A 14,887-nucleotide genomic window follows, 5' to 3' on the forward strand; every position below is an offset into this window, starting at 1 on the left:
GGGGTGTTGTAAAAGTCCCCAAGAGCAATGATGAGAGAGTCCGGGAATGTCCGCTCCATGTGCAGTATCTGCTCCGCGAGTGCGCACTGAGCTGCCTGCGCATCCGCATCTGGCGGGATGTAAACAGCGGCCAAGATGAATGAAGCAAACTCCCGCGGAGAATAAAACGGTTTGCAGTGAATAAAAAGGTATTCCAGAGAGGAAGAGCAGTGCTGAGCAATCACTGTTACATCTGTGCACCAGCCACTATTAATGTAGAAGCAGACACATCCACCTGTGGTCTTACCAGAGAGAGAGGCCTGCCGGTCCGCGCGCAGCAGATGAAAGCCCTCCAGCTTGAGCGCGCTGTCCGGGATGTCCTCACAGAGCCACGACTCCGTAAAACACAAGACACAGGAGGAGGCAACGTCTCTGTTCATGCTTCTCATCAGGGCCAGCTCGTCCATCTCATTCCTGAGTGAGCGTACGTCGGAAAGGAAGATCCCAGGAAGAGCAGTTCGCAGTCCGCGTCTCCTCAGACGCACGAGTGCGCCGGCTCGCTTTCCTCGCTTTCGGCGTCTCACTTTCCTGATCAGAGTCTGCAGTAAATCTGCCGCAGATGCGACAAATATTGGAAGTAAATCCACAGGTGTTGTAGTCCTGTAGTTAAGAAGCTCTTCTCTAGTGTAAGAATATCCAGAGGAGTGCCCAGACACAGAAGTTATGCACAAAAACAAAACAGAAGTAACGCACTGAAGCACCGGGGCATCCATACGCGGCGGCGCCATCTTGGAACAAGGGACTTGTCTTTGAAAGGTAGAGTGTTAATTACTAAAGCTGAAGGGATATCCCGATGAACATATGCTGCTCTCTCCTTACATCTGGATAAGAAAAGTAGTAAAGATATTGACCGTATGCTCTTTAATTTTATATGGAAAAACCGTACGCACTATATTAGAAAAACTGTTGTGATGAATAAGTACGAATCAGGTGGGCTTAACGTCTTAGACTTTTCTACTTTAAATAACACTTTCAAAATTAATTGGGCCAAACATTTTCTTAAAACCCTACCTCTATCTGGAACTTTATACCATACCACATTTTCTCTCGTTTTGGTGGCTTTACTTTTATTTGAAATTGTAATTACAATGTTGAGAAAGTCCCTGTAAAGCTTTCATCCTTCCATAAGCAGGTCCTCTTAGCGTGGACCCTCATTTATAAACACAACTTCTCACCTCACAAATACCTTATCTGGAACAACAGAGATATTTTATAGAAAAATAAATCACTTTTCCTGGAAACTTGGCTCCAAAATGGGATCCTATTGGTGGCTCAGCTGGTTAGTAAAGAGGGACAACTACTTACTTACAACGACTTTATTGCACTATATAATTTTCCAATCAGTGTTCCAGATATCAAGCGGAAGACAGTCTGGATGGTCCCCCATAAATATTTGATTGTAAATAAGGTGAAAGAAGTCTCTTTTAAAATTCGACATACATGTTATCCAGCCAGTCACTACATGGTCAAATTTAAAAGGGACATAAATACTAATTGTACTTTCTGTGGGGATCATCCAGAAACGGTGACACATCTTTTTTGGTACTGTTCTTTTACACAGAGATTCTGGAAGGAATTTAGCAGCTTTGTTATTGTCCATATTTTAAGGGAGTTTTCTTTACGATGGGAAAATGTTTTATTCTGTTTCTTTAAGTTCCCCAAGAAGTATGAGAAATGTTTTTTATGATAAATTTCTTAATACTTTTAGCTAAATTTTTTATCCATAAATGTAAGTTTACTAACAAAACACCATATTTCTGTCATTATTTTAAGGATGTGCACATGCACATACAATCAATATCAGACTGCACCAACAAAAAGGCTCTCACAACAATATATGTATGTGAATTTTTGCGTGTATTCTTATAATTGTTACCTTTTTCTTTCACCCTTGGCTTTTTGTGTTCATGTTCTGTTGTATACTTCATCTGTTCGTATGTTGTATACTCATTGTTTGTTAAATAAAGTTTTTAAAAAAAGACACGCTTTGTTTAGACCCCCAAAATCCTTTCCACGCCCACCCCCGTGACATCACGCTCCAAAGCCCTGTTACGTCACAGAACGTGGTGATGTCATAGTGACAGTCCTTTCATCCTTTGATGTTCAAGTCTATAAATAGAGGACAGCTGTCAAAGGGAATTCATTAAGCTATCGTTTTGTTGGAGTGATACAGCACATAAAAAAGCAGAAATGAGTTCGAAAGCTAACAAAGACAGAAATGTTAATTTCTCGAAAACAATGGTTAAAAAAAGTGAAAAAGAAAAAGAAACATATGCCAGACAGTTCGAGCAAAGACTGCAGCCAATGATCGACGAGGTTGAAAAGCTCAAAACTGAGCTTGACTACTTCAAAAACCTGCATACAGTCAATAAGAAACGGATCGAGGATCTAACAAAAGAAAACAATGAACTTTTGCAGAATAATAAGCTGCTGGGTTCGGTCTTGGATGACAGGACAAACATCGCAGACAGGTTGGACTCGATAAAAGATGACCACGAAGCTCTGGTAAAGTTCCGCGCAGAGACGGAGAAAACTCTGGCTGAGCTTAAAGAAAAACACGAGGACGAAGTCCAAGTCCTGCAAGGACTGCTGGAAACAGAGAAAGAAAAGGTGGCACGTCAGCAATTTCACAACAGCCAAGTTGTTGAATTATTATTGAAACGCCACAAAGAGGAAAAAAATAAGATGCAGCAGTTTTACCAGGAAAATACTAAAAAACTGGAAAACAAAGCAAATGCTGCAGACAGGAAGTTAGAAGAGGTGATCAACATGTATGACTCCAAAATAGAAAAGCTGCAGACGGCAGTAAAAAATAGTAGAGGTGTGACCGTCAATGCGGTTAAGGAACGCGAGGAAGAACGTCAATCCTCGCAGTGTTGGATTGACGGTGTTTTGTCGCGTAATACACAGTTACAAGACGAAAATGAATTTATGGTTAAAAACATGAAAGAATTAACAGAGGAGAAAGGTCAAATGGGCAAAGTGATAGACGACCAAAAGGCCCAGAATATGGCGATCAAGCAGAAATGCCAGAGTAATATTAGAGCTCTGGCCTTGGAAAAGAAAATGAAGGCTATGCTTGAAGACGAAGTTGATTCTTTGAAAAAGAAAATTGAAGACGTCAAAAAGGCCCTAAGCACAGAGCAGGAAAACCACAGAAAGACAGCAGTGGACCGGCACAAAGTAAAAGCGGCACACAATCAGGCACTGGCTGAAAAGGTGGCGCTGGAAGAGAAACTGCGCTCCACAAAAAAGCAACGGGAAAGATTTATATCCAAAGTGAATTGGCTGGAGAAGAAAGAGCGCTACTTCCAAGAGGAATTGTGCCAGTGCGTTTTGTCCTTTGAAAAGGCATTTCCACATGCAGGTCACTTGAGAGGAAAAGAAAAGGTGGAATTTAGGGATATGTTCCACAACGTGAAAAAGAAATACGTAGACGGAGTGGAAGGCACCCCCTTTGTTGGAACAACGAAGGAGTTTCTTGAAAAACAGCTGAACTGTCTACGTATCAGATGCAAGGATCTAGATGCAGCTTTACTAGATAAAACACGGGAGCTGGAATCATTTAAAAAGCAGTACAATGACATGGTAAAGTCTTCCGAGTACGCTTTATTCCGACAAAGAGAGGAGCTCATTGGACCAGTGAACCAGATTATCCAAAAGGCTGCCAATGAAGAAAAAGAGATAGGTCATCTAAAATCTAGAGTGAAAGACGCTCAACTCCAGCTTAAATTAGAAAAACAGAAAGGACAAAAGCTGGCATCGTTGGACCATAGAAGCATGATGGGGAGATGTTCTGAGGAGACTCCGTCTCAGATTAATCCTCGTCCACTTCCAGGGAAAACTACATTTATTCAGGTACGTCCAAGAGACCCTGGCAGAAGTGCAGGTATGGCTTCCCCAGTGAATCCTCCTGTAGAGTCTCCATCAACACCACCTTTCCTCAATTCTGATGATGGATTACCACCAGTTGATTGTTAAAAATTAACTGCTAAAATAGGCCATTAGAAGTATACTTCATCTTGTCTCCCTATATCATGGGTGGGCATTCTCAGTCCACGAGGGCCGGTGTCCCTGCAGGTTTTAGATCTCACCTTGGCTCAACACACCTGAATCACATGATTAGTTCGTTACCAGGCCTCTGGAGAACTTCAGGACATGTTGAGGAGCTAATTTAGCCGTTTAAATCAGCTGTGTTGGTTCGAGGACACATCTAAAACCTGCAGGGACACCGGCCCTCGTGGACTGAGATTGCCCACCCACCCCCAACCGGTCGCAGCAGATGGCCGCCCCTTCTTGAGCCTGGTTCTGCCGGAGGTTTCTTCCTAAAGGGAGTTTTTCCTCCCCACTGTCGCCCAGTGCTTGCTCAAAGGGGATCTTTGGATTGTTGGGGTTTGTCTTGCTTATACTGTAATGTTTTCACCTTACAGTATAACGCAGCTTGAGGAGACTGTTGTTTTGCCATGATGCTATATAATCTTAAATATAACTGAATTTTATAAACATCTATTATAGCATCAAAGTAAAACAATAAAACTAAAGTATACTTCATTCAAATTAATCAAAATGTCTAACCCTACGGTGGCCCTGAGAGGCCAAACGGACTGCAACTTAAGAAAACACCAGCAGTAAGAAAAATGCTGCAAAAGCACACAAAACACAACGGAAATAGGAAAAACAAAACAGCATTTTTCTTATCGCTGGTGTTTTCTTAAGTTGCAGTCCGTTTGGCCTCTCAGGGCCACCGTACTAACCTGACAAAAAAAGAAGAGAAAAAATGAATAAATAAATAAAAATCCAAATCACAAAAACCTTCTGATTTCTGTTGTGTTTTATTGTGTTGTATGAAAGGACTTATATTGCAAGGTAAAATCCCCAATATATAAACCAGAAATCCCAACAATAGCAAGTCATTTCACACTTGCTAGAATTCCAAAAACGTCCAAATCTTTTGCGTCTGTGTGAGTTTTTGATACAATTTTATATCAGCTTCAAAAGAAACAGAGCGATAAAGTTTTTCTCTTGAGTTCTGCATCTCCCTGCCCTTTTACAACATTTTTGTTTTGGTGGCTGAGTGGCAATTTAGAAAGCTAGCATGTGATTGACAGTTTCCAATTGGCTGAAAGAAAAGATTTAAATTAAGTTTGATAAAACCTTATCTGGTTTACGATGTTTCATAATTTATGCTGCTAGTTTGGTGAGTTAAAGTTTATGACGCACTCATCTGATAATTCATCGAGATAAAGAAGGAAAGAAGTCAAAAGTTATTATTATTATTATTATTATTATTATTATTATTATTATTATTATTATTATTTAAAGGAACCTATTAAATCTTTTTTGTAATGAAAATCAATCAATAGTAATTGTCGATAGAATGAAAGTCAAAATGGAATTTCTTTACAGATTTGTCGTCAGCTCTTAAGGATTTACATATTACATGATTTATGACTCATTACATTTTTGTTATGATTTATAATGTATGCATAATAATTTATTATAAAAACCTGTATTGAATTAAGTAGCAGAATGAAACTTTTGCAAATAAATTAACAGTTTCAAAATTGCAGCACAGACTTCTTATTCAGCTACTCAGCACCCTTACCGTAATCTCGATAATAAAAGTAGCAACCTTATCCTTATGTCGTATGTGTATTTTGACTTTTGTTGCCACGATGCCAGATCTCTCTTGGGAATTAGATTTTTAATGAGATTTTTTTACCTGGATGAATAAAGGTTTAATAAAAACCAAATTCAAGGTGACTTTGGTAATTGCACTCAACAGACCAGTTTTTCTGACTTGACTTGACCTTTCTGGACTACACAGCCAGGGCTGAGCAGCCGCCTCCTTCTCAAAAATGTGTGTGCTTTTTTCCAGCTCGCTCCCGGCTTGTAACCAGCACGCTCTGCCGCATCATGTGCCAGATCCTTTTATTTAGAAAGAAAAAAGGGCGCTTGGGGGATTCAAGAGGAAAACAGGAAGGTGCTCAAGCCCCCTCCACCCCCTCTATACGTGCCTGCACAGACTCCACTATGTTGTCACTGGTGGTGTGCACAAAGTGTCCACCAATAGCTCATATTTTAAATATCTCACCTCTGACAAAGACCTAAAACGCTGGCTGTCAGCATGCACACTTCCCAGGTTGGATATCAGCTGGAGGAGAAAGATGAATTGTGGAGTAAGTTTGATGAAGTGGTAGAGAGTGACCACAGTGGTAAGAGAAGGTTGATGGAGGTAGCATAGGATGACAGGTTGATGTATCATGGTGGGGATATGTATGAGCATGTGCACGTGGATTCAAGAAAATCAGAAATAAATTCAAACTTGTGCACACAGTCATTAAAGATGTTTGCTCTTCCTCCCTAAGAAAAGTTCAGTTCAGTTCAGAGAAATCATTAAAACTCCAAAAATGACCCTGACATTCATGTGCATGATGGATGTAAACATCTGTCCACAGCTGTAGGTTATTTAATAACCAAACACAGTGAGGAAAAGGGGGAAATAAGTAGCTTAACTTTTAAAGTATAAAAGTTGATAATGACACTGGGGCTGCCATATTTTAATACACATTCTGCCGTTAACCTTCGTTTTCCTTATTCTCAATGACACCTCTGTTCATTTCATCATATTGTTCCTGCCCCCACTGCACCAGTTCTCTCAAATAAACCACTTGGTGATTTATATCAAATAAAACAAAAAGAAATGGACCAATGTTTTTATGTGTTTTCACATCTAATATCTTTACTTATATTAGTAATCAGACTGTAGTGAACAGGATTTATGTAGGAGGTTGTATATAAAAAAAGAGAAATTACCTATTTTTGAAGTATCTTTATGACTTTGCGTGATTGTACTCATATTGTCATCAGTCCAGTCCTTTTTCGTCACTTCAGATAAGTTCATAGAAGTGTGAGGTTATATTTTTTACAATTTCTGCTGCCCTCTTGGCTAGATTGTTCTTGAAAAACACTTAAATGTTAATGACACTTTTAACCCAGAAAAAAATAAAGGATATGTAAAAGTCACTTGTCATTTCTGGCTCTACATTACTTGATATTCTTCATGAGAGATATGATTGACCTACTTTTTGACAAATTTGAGGTCAACAAGTCATTTATAACAGCTTAAATTTCTGCAGTAATTTTTGGGCAAATACTGGGAATCGCAGGTTGCACACTGGCACGGATAAGCAGCAGAGGTGCGTCTATTTGTTTTTATAAAAAAAATTTATTCAACATACATTTTCCAGCAAAAAGGCAATATACAGGAATAGTTGTCGTACACTGCTGCTGCACTGAGGATATTAAAGTGGAAAAGATCAAATTAAGGTGCGGGTCATCTCTGTACTGCACTTCTTAACAAGACAAACCAATGCAGTTAGTTTTTAAAAGAAAAACAATCCAAACAAACAAACAAAAAAGAAACCTACACACAAGAAATATGAACACCTGGCTCCTTCTGTACCCAACAACAAAGGCGTGTGTTTCTCTTAAATTTTACATGTTCATATTTTTAAATATACAGTTCTTAAATGTTGTCTGTACAGAGCCAGCTATGCGCTATTAGGGGTGCATTCCATCTGTGCTTTAAAAGAAAGAAGAAAACAAAACCTGAAATTAACAAAAGAAAAAATAAATTCAAAGGGCTTAAAGTGTTTCTTACAATGCTGGTTTTTTGTCTCCAAACAATCCTCAAACCAGTGGGGCTCTAAGGCTGTATCCCAATTTAGGGTCTGCAGCCTTAAAGGCCACATTTTAAGGCCGATTACGTCACAGCGACGCGACGAAGGCTGTCACTAGTCGTGTCCACATTCATGGGCTGCATCCTCCTGTGGACCTGTCCTTCTCAGTCTATGTGGGCTGGCCTACCCGACCAGAAGTAAACGGCTGTGAAATTGGACAGTCTCGCCTTCAGATTTGCGTCAATGCGGTCTCTGTGGAGTTTAATAAACTCAGCTGTCTGCTCCTTCCCATCTAAAATATAACAGGACACTGGTGTAAATTCTCGACCATCTCACACTTCTGTTTAATTGGTTTTCCGTTTGACGTTTTTTCAGCTGTGTGAAAACCAAGGAGGAAAAAGGTTGTTTTTTTTAATCTAATCTAATAACTTTAATCTAATAACTTATATATTACGTTTAACCTGAGCAGCGAAAGACCGCGGTGATCTGAAAATGATGTGCCGGGAGTTTGCCGTTCTCGACGGCTTCAGTGACCCTCGAGCTCCCGGCTAGCGGTCAAGCTGGTGAATAGAATAGAATAAAATAGAATAATCCTTTAATTGTCCCACAAGGGGAAATTTGGTTGTAACAGCAGCCAGAAAGGCACACATACAAACAAACAGTACACAGGACACAGAACAGAAACATACACAATTTTTCTTACATATTTAAATTAAGGACAAGGGTTACTATAAACAGAGTACTGTACAGTTATTAAATTAAATTAACTACAGAAAAGAGGCAAACCCAGGTTGTAGTGCGAATCGGTTGATTAAATTATTGCAGTTACAGTGCAGATGTAAATATCTATGATTGTTGGGAGAAGTTCTGATTGTACAGTCTAACAGCTGCAGGGAGGGAGGACCTGCGGAAACGCTCCTTCATGTATCTAGATGCAGCAGTCTCTCACTGAAGGAGCTCTGCAGTTCAGCGATATTTCCATGCATGGGGTGGGAGACTCTGTACATCAGAGATGTTATTTTGGCCAGAGTCCTTCTGTCTCCCACCACCTGCACTGGGTCCAGGGTGCATCCCAGAACAGAGCTGGCCTTCCTGATGAGTTTATCCAACCTCTTCCTCTCAGCTGCCGATAAACTGTGGCTCCAAAACACTGTAAAAAAAAAAAAAGAGTCATAGGTCTTTACAAGCTAACAGATAACAGATAAGCTAACGGATAACAGACGTCTCTGAAAACATCAGAGCACCTTTGCAAATATGTGATAACTTGATAAAGCTTACAAAGCTACATTCTCGCCTGAAAATATGTTAAAAAGTTTATTTTGTGAACCAGAAAGAGTAATAAGAGTAATATAAAAAACTGAGGAGCGGTCGCCATTGTTGAAAACTGGAATTGGCTGAGATGCACTATGAATTCTGGGATATGGTGGGCCACGAAGGACACACTTGACCCATCCTTCAAATTCGGGGAAAAGGAGGATGCATTTGTAGACTGCATTTGGAGGAGTCTACGAATTTGGACAGTCTTTGTCGCGTCGCTGTAACGTAATAGGCCTACAAATGCGGCCTCAGGAGGATGCAGCCCATGAATTTGGACAGCCCCACATACAAGGCACCATCATTAATTCAAATTCATTTTAAGGCTAATTACGTCACAGCGACGCGACAAAGGCTGTCCCAATTCGAAGGCTGCTCGAAATGCGGCCCTCAAATGCGTCCTTCATTTCCCTGAATTTTAAGGATGGGTATGTGTATCCTTCATGGCCCAACATATCCCAGACTTCATAGCATGGCGGTGGGTGTGGATAATTTTGCCGGAAAAAACAGCAGACGGCTGAAGCTTTCAAATATACTCCGCTCAATAGTCAACCTTAGTCTTACAGAGAATTTGATGTTTTTATGGATAATTAAAGTCAGTCATATATCCACAAACACAACAAGCTGAAAGTCAGTGATGCTGCTCGGTTTGCAGTCCTGAATATCACGGCACAAGCAGGATTCACTGCACTGTTAACTTTAGCTATGTTATATTGCTGCCTCTGTTCGGTGATGTCGAACCAAACAGACTTTAACGTGTCGTTGAACGAGCTGGCGGTTCACTCGTTAAGCTGAAAGAAAGATGCTTTAATCACAGGAGTCACACATGTGTCCACTGAATCATCTGGGAACTCTTCTTGTTTAGCACTTGTAATAACACAAACACCAAATCCTCCTTCTCTTGTGCTGTTTGTAGCAGTGTGTACACCTGAGACTGTCACCTGTCTGTCTGTCCTGCACTCTCTCTCTTTGTCTTTCTTTCTGATTGTGTAATAAAAGTATGAACATGTATTTATAAGTTACACTTGTGTTTGAATCCTGCAGCTTCTCACACATTTGATTTCCATGTGTGACAACTGCAGACAGACTGAGGGACCCACTGCTGCACATCATCTGTGAGGCTTTGCGCCCCTGATGATCCATCAGGACAAACTCAGCAGTGTGTGAGGAAGCAGAGGAGGAAGAGCCAGCAGCAGCTGACAGATGGAGAGAATAGACAGACTGTTCCCTGTTTGTGAAGGACTGCTAGAAAAGTTTAAAATAACTAATTGTCTGTCCTGAATCAGTCTTATTAGGTAATGTTCAAATAATGTTATCATCCCAGTGTTTTCAGTGTGGGAGAAAGTACTCAGGGCCTTCAAGTTACACACTATGAAAGGCAGCAACAAGTTTAATATTCAGAAACATAAAGTATGTATCAGCAGCAGAATGGACCTAAAAATAAATGTTTGTTTCAGTTCTATGAAGCTTTGAGTATTTTGGATTAGTAGCACTGCTGTGTTTGTTGCATCACATTACTGTAATTGTTTATATGCTTTATATATTCTGAGGTAAGTTGATCTATAGTGTTACATCATATTCTATAAGGATATTATGTGTTTGTATACTTTCTGCCCAGTTAGACCCATTTAGCAGAAGTCAGCCTGTTTAAGGCTCTGATATCTATTCTGTGTGACTTAAAGCAGTTATGACATGGTCTGATTTTCTCACCCAATAAAGGAATATTTAATATATCAGTCTACTCTTCATTCTATCAGAAACAGTTATCACAGCTCGTACATTTTCTTTTTACACATTAATGTAAGCATTGAGCCAACATGTTAAAAGAACAATATTTGTCTCTTATATATAATACATGTGTGTATATATAAACTGTGAGAGATACTTGTCTTTGAGTGAAGATTTAAGGTGATAGGAAATATAAATAACTGCAACTTGAATCTTTACTGAAGCTGTAATAACTAATATTGATTAATATAATACTAACTTTAATATTGGCCATATTATATTTACATTACCAAAGTGAGATGACTTTAGTCTCATGAACAACATTAGCTAATTGTTATTTACTAACTAATCCTAAAATGACTGTTCAGTACAACCATGAAGCCCAACAATCATGTTTTACAGTCCTGTGGTCTCAGCCTCAGATACTTATCAAATCACGCAAAGCTCATGTTGACACAAACAAACAAATGAACAAAAGATTTTCTCCTTCATTTCTGTCAAACAAAGCTGTTTGAAACGTTTCCAGCAGTTCGTATCATGGTTGCTGGGCAACCTGGGCAGCGCGACAGAGGCTGGACCGTCCCATTTCACAGGCCTCGCACTTCTGGCCTTAGCGGTCTTTGAGTACGCGGCCCTTGTGGACCGTTAAGGCTGCGTACTTTAAGGCTGCAGAGTGCAGACCCTGAATTGGGATACAGCCACTGTCAAACCTAAAATGAGGATGTGGGCACACCTGAGTGAAATAAGTGGAAGCTGAATGAAGCTCCACCCCCTCATGTCACTCATCTGAGAGAAACGAGGAGTCAGGCTGTTCCACTTCTTTATTAAAGACAGATGCACAGAGTGTGCAACAAGTCAATCTAGAGCATTTGCATTAAATTATTAGCAGCAAATGACTGTGTAGTGGCAATCCAAAGGGGATCTTTGGATTGTTGGGGTTTTCTGGCTTTTACTGTAGTGTTTTTACCTTACAGTATAAAGCAGCTTGAGGAGACTGTTTTTTTGCCATGATGCAATATAGTATTAAATATGACTACATTTTAAAAACATCTATTATAGCATCAAAGTAAAACAAAAAAACTAAATGAAATGAATCAAAATGTCTAATCTGGCAAAACAAGAAAAGAAAAAAGGTTTCACCTTTAAATAAAAATCCAAATCACAAACACATTCTGATTTTTGTTGTGTGTGTTTTTTTGTGTATGTTGTCACGTATAAAATCGTTGCACTCTGTCTCGGTGTCTGCCCGGCCGGCTCCGCAAGGCTACATATGTTTATTGTGTTGCTGCTTTCTTCCACTCGTCATTCTGCCTGGGCGGAGCTCAGGCCCACGCACCTGTCTGCAATTACGCTGCAACGTGTCCTGTCTGTATGGAGACTGAGAGCTGCCAGAGTAATAATGTAGATACAGGCCTCTTTCTCCTTCTGCTGCTGTTCATGCTTTTATTCCATTGATGTTGCTATCATTTGTAAATATATTTATTTGCTCTTATTTTATCAATTTACTGTCGTTCATGTATTTAATCTTCTTTGTATTTAAATATGATTTTTTTTAAGTAATGCCGCGAGATGGACAGTTAAATAAAGGTTTCATTGAATTAAAAAAAAGATTTAAAGATGACTGGTGGCGGAAGCAGAGCACAGACTGTCTGTGAGAATCTATCGCCATCGTGTGGTGCAGAGATATATTGCCATTGAATTTAGACAACGAAAGCTTGGCTCACAGAGCAGCTGCAACACGAACAAAAAACATTAAATAGCAACATGATATATTATATTATATTATATTATATTATATTATATTATATTATATTATATTTATAGCTGTCGAAATTAACGCGTTAATTGCGATAATTAAATTTTGGAATTAATTACGTTAGAATATTTAACTATTTAGCGCAACACGCAGATAAGTCGCTCCCATAATTCCACTTGATTTGTTTACCGCGCCACTGAAAATGGAGAAGCAGGAAGCGGATGGCCTTCTGGATGGGGAATTTAAATACAAGAAGAACATAGATGGAACAATAAACAAACGCGTTGTAATTTGCACTCACTGTAGTAAAGAGTTTCAATTTCACCGTTCAAATTCGACCTTAAAATACCACCTTAATGCCAAACACGCGTTTGTCGGGGCAGCAGCTTCACCCGGCCTGCGTCAGACCACTCTTAGTGAACGCAGGCCACTCGGTAAGTCTTCTTTGGACAAACTGACCGACAATATAGCCAAATGGATAGCAAAGGACTGCAGACCGCTAAGCATTGTGGAGGACAAGGGCTTTGCGGATGTTTTAAAGGTTGCATCTCAGGACGCGTCCTACAAGCCCCCAGCGAGAAGCACAATAACAATTCGAATCCACGAACTGTATGAAACGGAGAAAAAGAAAAAAGAAGAGGCTTTAGTTCACACAGAATGCGTGGCTCTGACAGGAGACCACTGGACATCATTGAGTAATGACAATTACCTGGGAGTTACTGCGCATTTAATCACTGAAGCCTGGGGTCTGACATCCTTTGCGCTGACTATAATGAAAACGGAAGAGCGGCACTTTGCGGAGGCTTGTGCAGAGCAGTTCCAGACTGTTGCTCGCAGGTGGAGAATTGAGGAGAAGGTGACAACAGTAGGCACGGACAGTGCGCGCAATATGATCGCCGCGGCTCGCATCATGCCATTCAATCACATGCCGTGTACCGCGCACATTCTACAGAGATGCATCACAGTGAGTCTCGCAGACAGTGGCTTTGTCACTGCGCTGGCCAAATGCCGCAAAATTGTTGGCCATTTTAAGCACAGCCCAGCAAACACAGCAGAGCTGAACGCAGAGCAGGTGTCACTGGGGCGCAAGCAGGAGCCGTTGGCCCAGGACGTGCCTACGCGCTGGAACTCCACGCTGGAGATGGTGAAGCGCTTGATCCGCAACCAAACTGCAGTAACCGCGACTCTGGATAAACAAAAGCATAAACTTGTCCTCCTGACGCCTCCAGAGTGGGACAAACTCCAGAGACTGGAGACACTTCTAGAGCCCTGCAGGTGAGCCTGTCATTGTGACCATAATTGTAGGTTTAGATTAAATGTATCAAACATACATCTTAAATCAGTTTTGTTATTATGAAAATGTCTTATTTAAAAAATAAATGAAATCAAATATTTTATTAATATTACCTAGTATTAAAAAGCTTTTTTTAATTTGCTGTCTTATCTCTGTGTGTGTGTGTGTGTGTGTGTGTGTGTGTGTGTGTGTGTGTGTGTGTGTGTGTGTGTGTGTGTGTATTCCACTGCAGATATGTGACTGAACTGCTGGGAGGAGAGGCCTACGTCTCCTGCTCTGTAGTTCTACCAGCCTTCTGCCACCTGCGCCGTGTCATGGAAGTAACTGATGAGGACCCTGCATATGTGGTGAGGTTTAAAGAGAAGTTTAAGGAAGACCTTGCTTCCCGCCAGGAACATACCAACTATGCATGGCTCCAGATCGCAACTGCACTGGACCCACGTTTTAAAGACCTACGCAGTGTGCCCAAGACTGACAGAGAAGCAGTGTGGACCACACTGGCAGGCATGCTGCATGAAGACTCTCCTAGAAGATCACACACTGCAGAAGAAGGTCCAGCCAAGAAGACTGCAACCCCCCCACTGTGCTTTGCCCTGATATCTGCAGTGTGAGGTTGGATCGCTCATTCTCATCCTCACACTGATGCCACTTATTTCGGTCTTTGTTTGACATAAAAGGGCATATTTGTCACTTTATTGCAACTATATTTGCACTCTTGAGCAATGGCGTGTCCAGCGGGGTGGCCTGGGGGGGCACAGGCCACCCCCCAAACCAGACTGGCCACCCCAGGTGCCACCCCAAAGGCAAAACAATAAAATTCAATCAAATATCAAATGTCCGATTATGTTTTCACGGTGACGCTCAGATATCCGAGTGTAAGTGAATGCAGCATCGCTTCTGCGCTATGCGCATCACGTTAGCAAAGGTAGGAGAGCCAAGCGCGAAAGATGGCACTGCAGGAAACAATTTTTCGGTGAAAGAAAATGAGGACAGAATAAATGTCCCGGTAAGTAATATCAAGTTTGTTGAGTTTAGTAAACTTCGGTGAAATTAGAATACCAAGGAAAAAAATAA

At 40.7% G+C, this 14,887-nt stretch overlaps 1 long non-coding RNA gene across 1 annotated transcript in view; it reads left to right on the forward strand.

The window, feature by feature from the left end:
• The window catches only part of LOC146671371 (uncharacterized), a 394,396-nt gene that overhangs the window by 102,882 nt on the left and 276,627 nt on the right, over window positions 1-14,887 (forward strand). The gene's annotated exons all lie outside the window — the stretch shown is intronic.

The sequence above is a fragment of the Rhamphochromis longiceps genome, linkage group LG4 (assembly GCF_057381845.1).
Source record: "Rhamphochromis longiceps isolate RC_006_pf linkage group LG4, R_longiceps_female_GT1.1, whole genome shotgun sequence".
In the NCBI taxonomy this organism is placed as follows: domain Eukaryota; kingdom Metazoa; phylum Chordata; class Actinopteri; order Cichliformes; family Cichlidae; genus Rhamphochromis; species Rhamphochromis longiceps.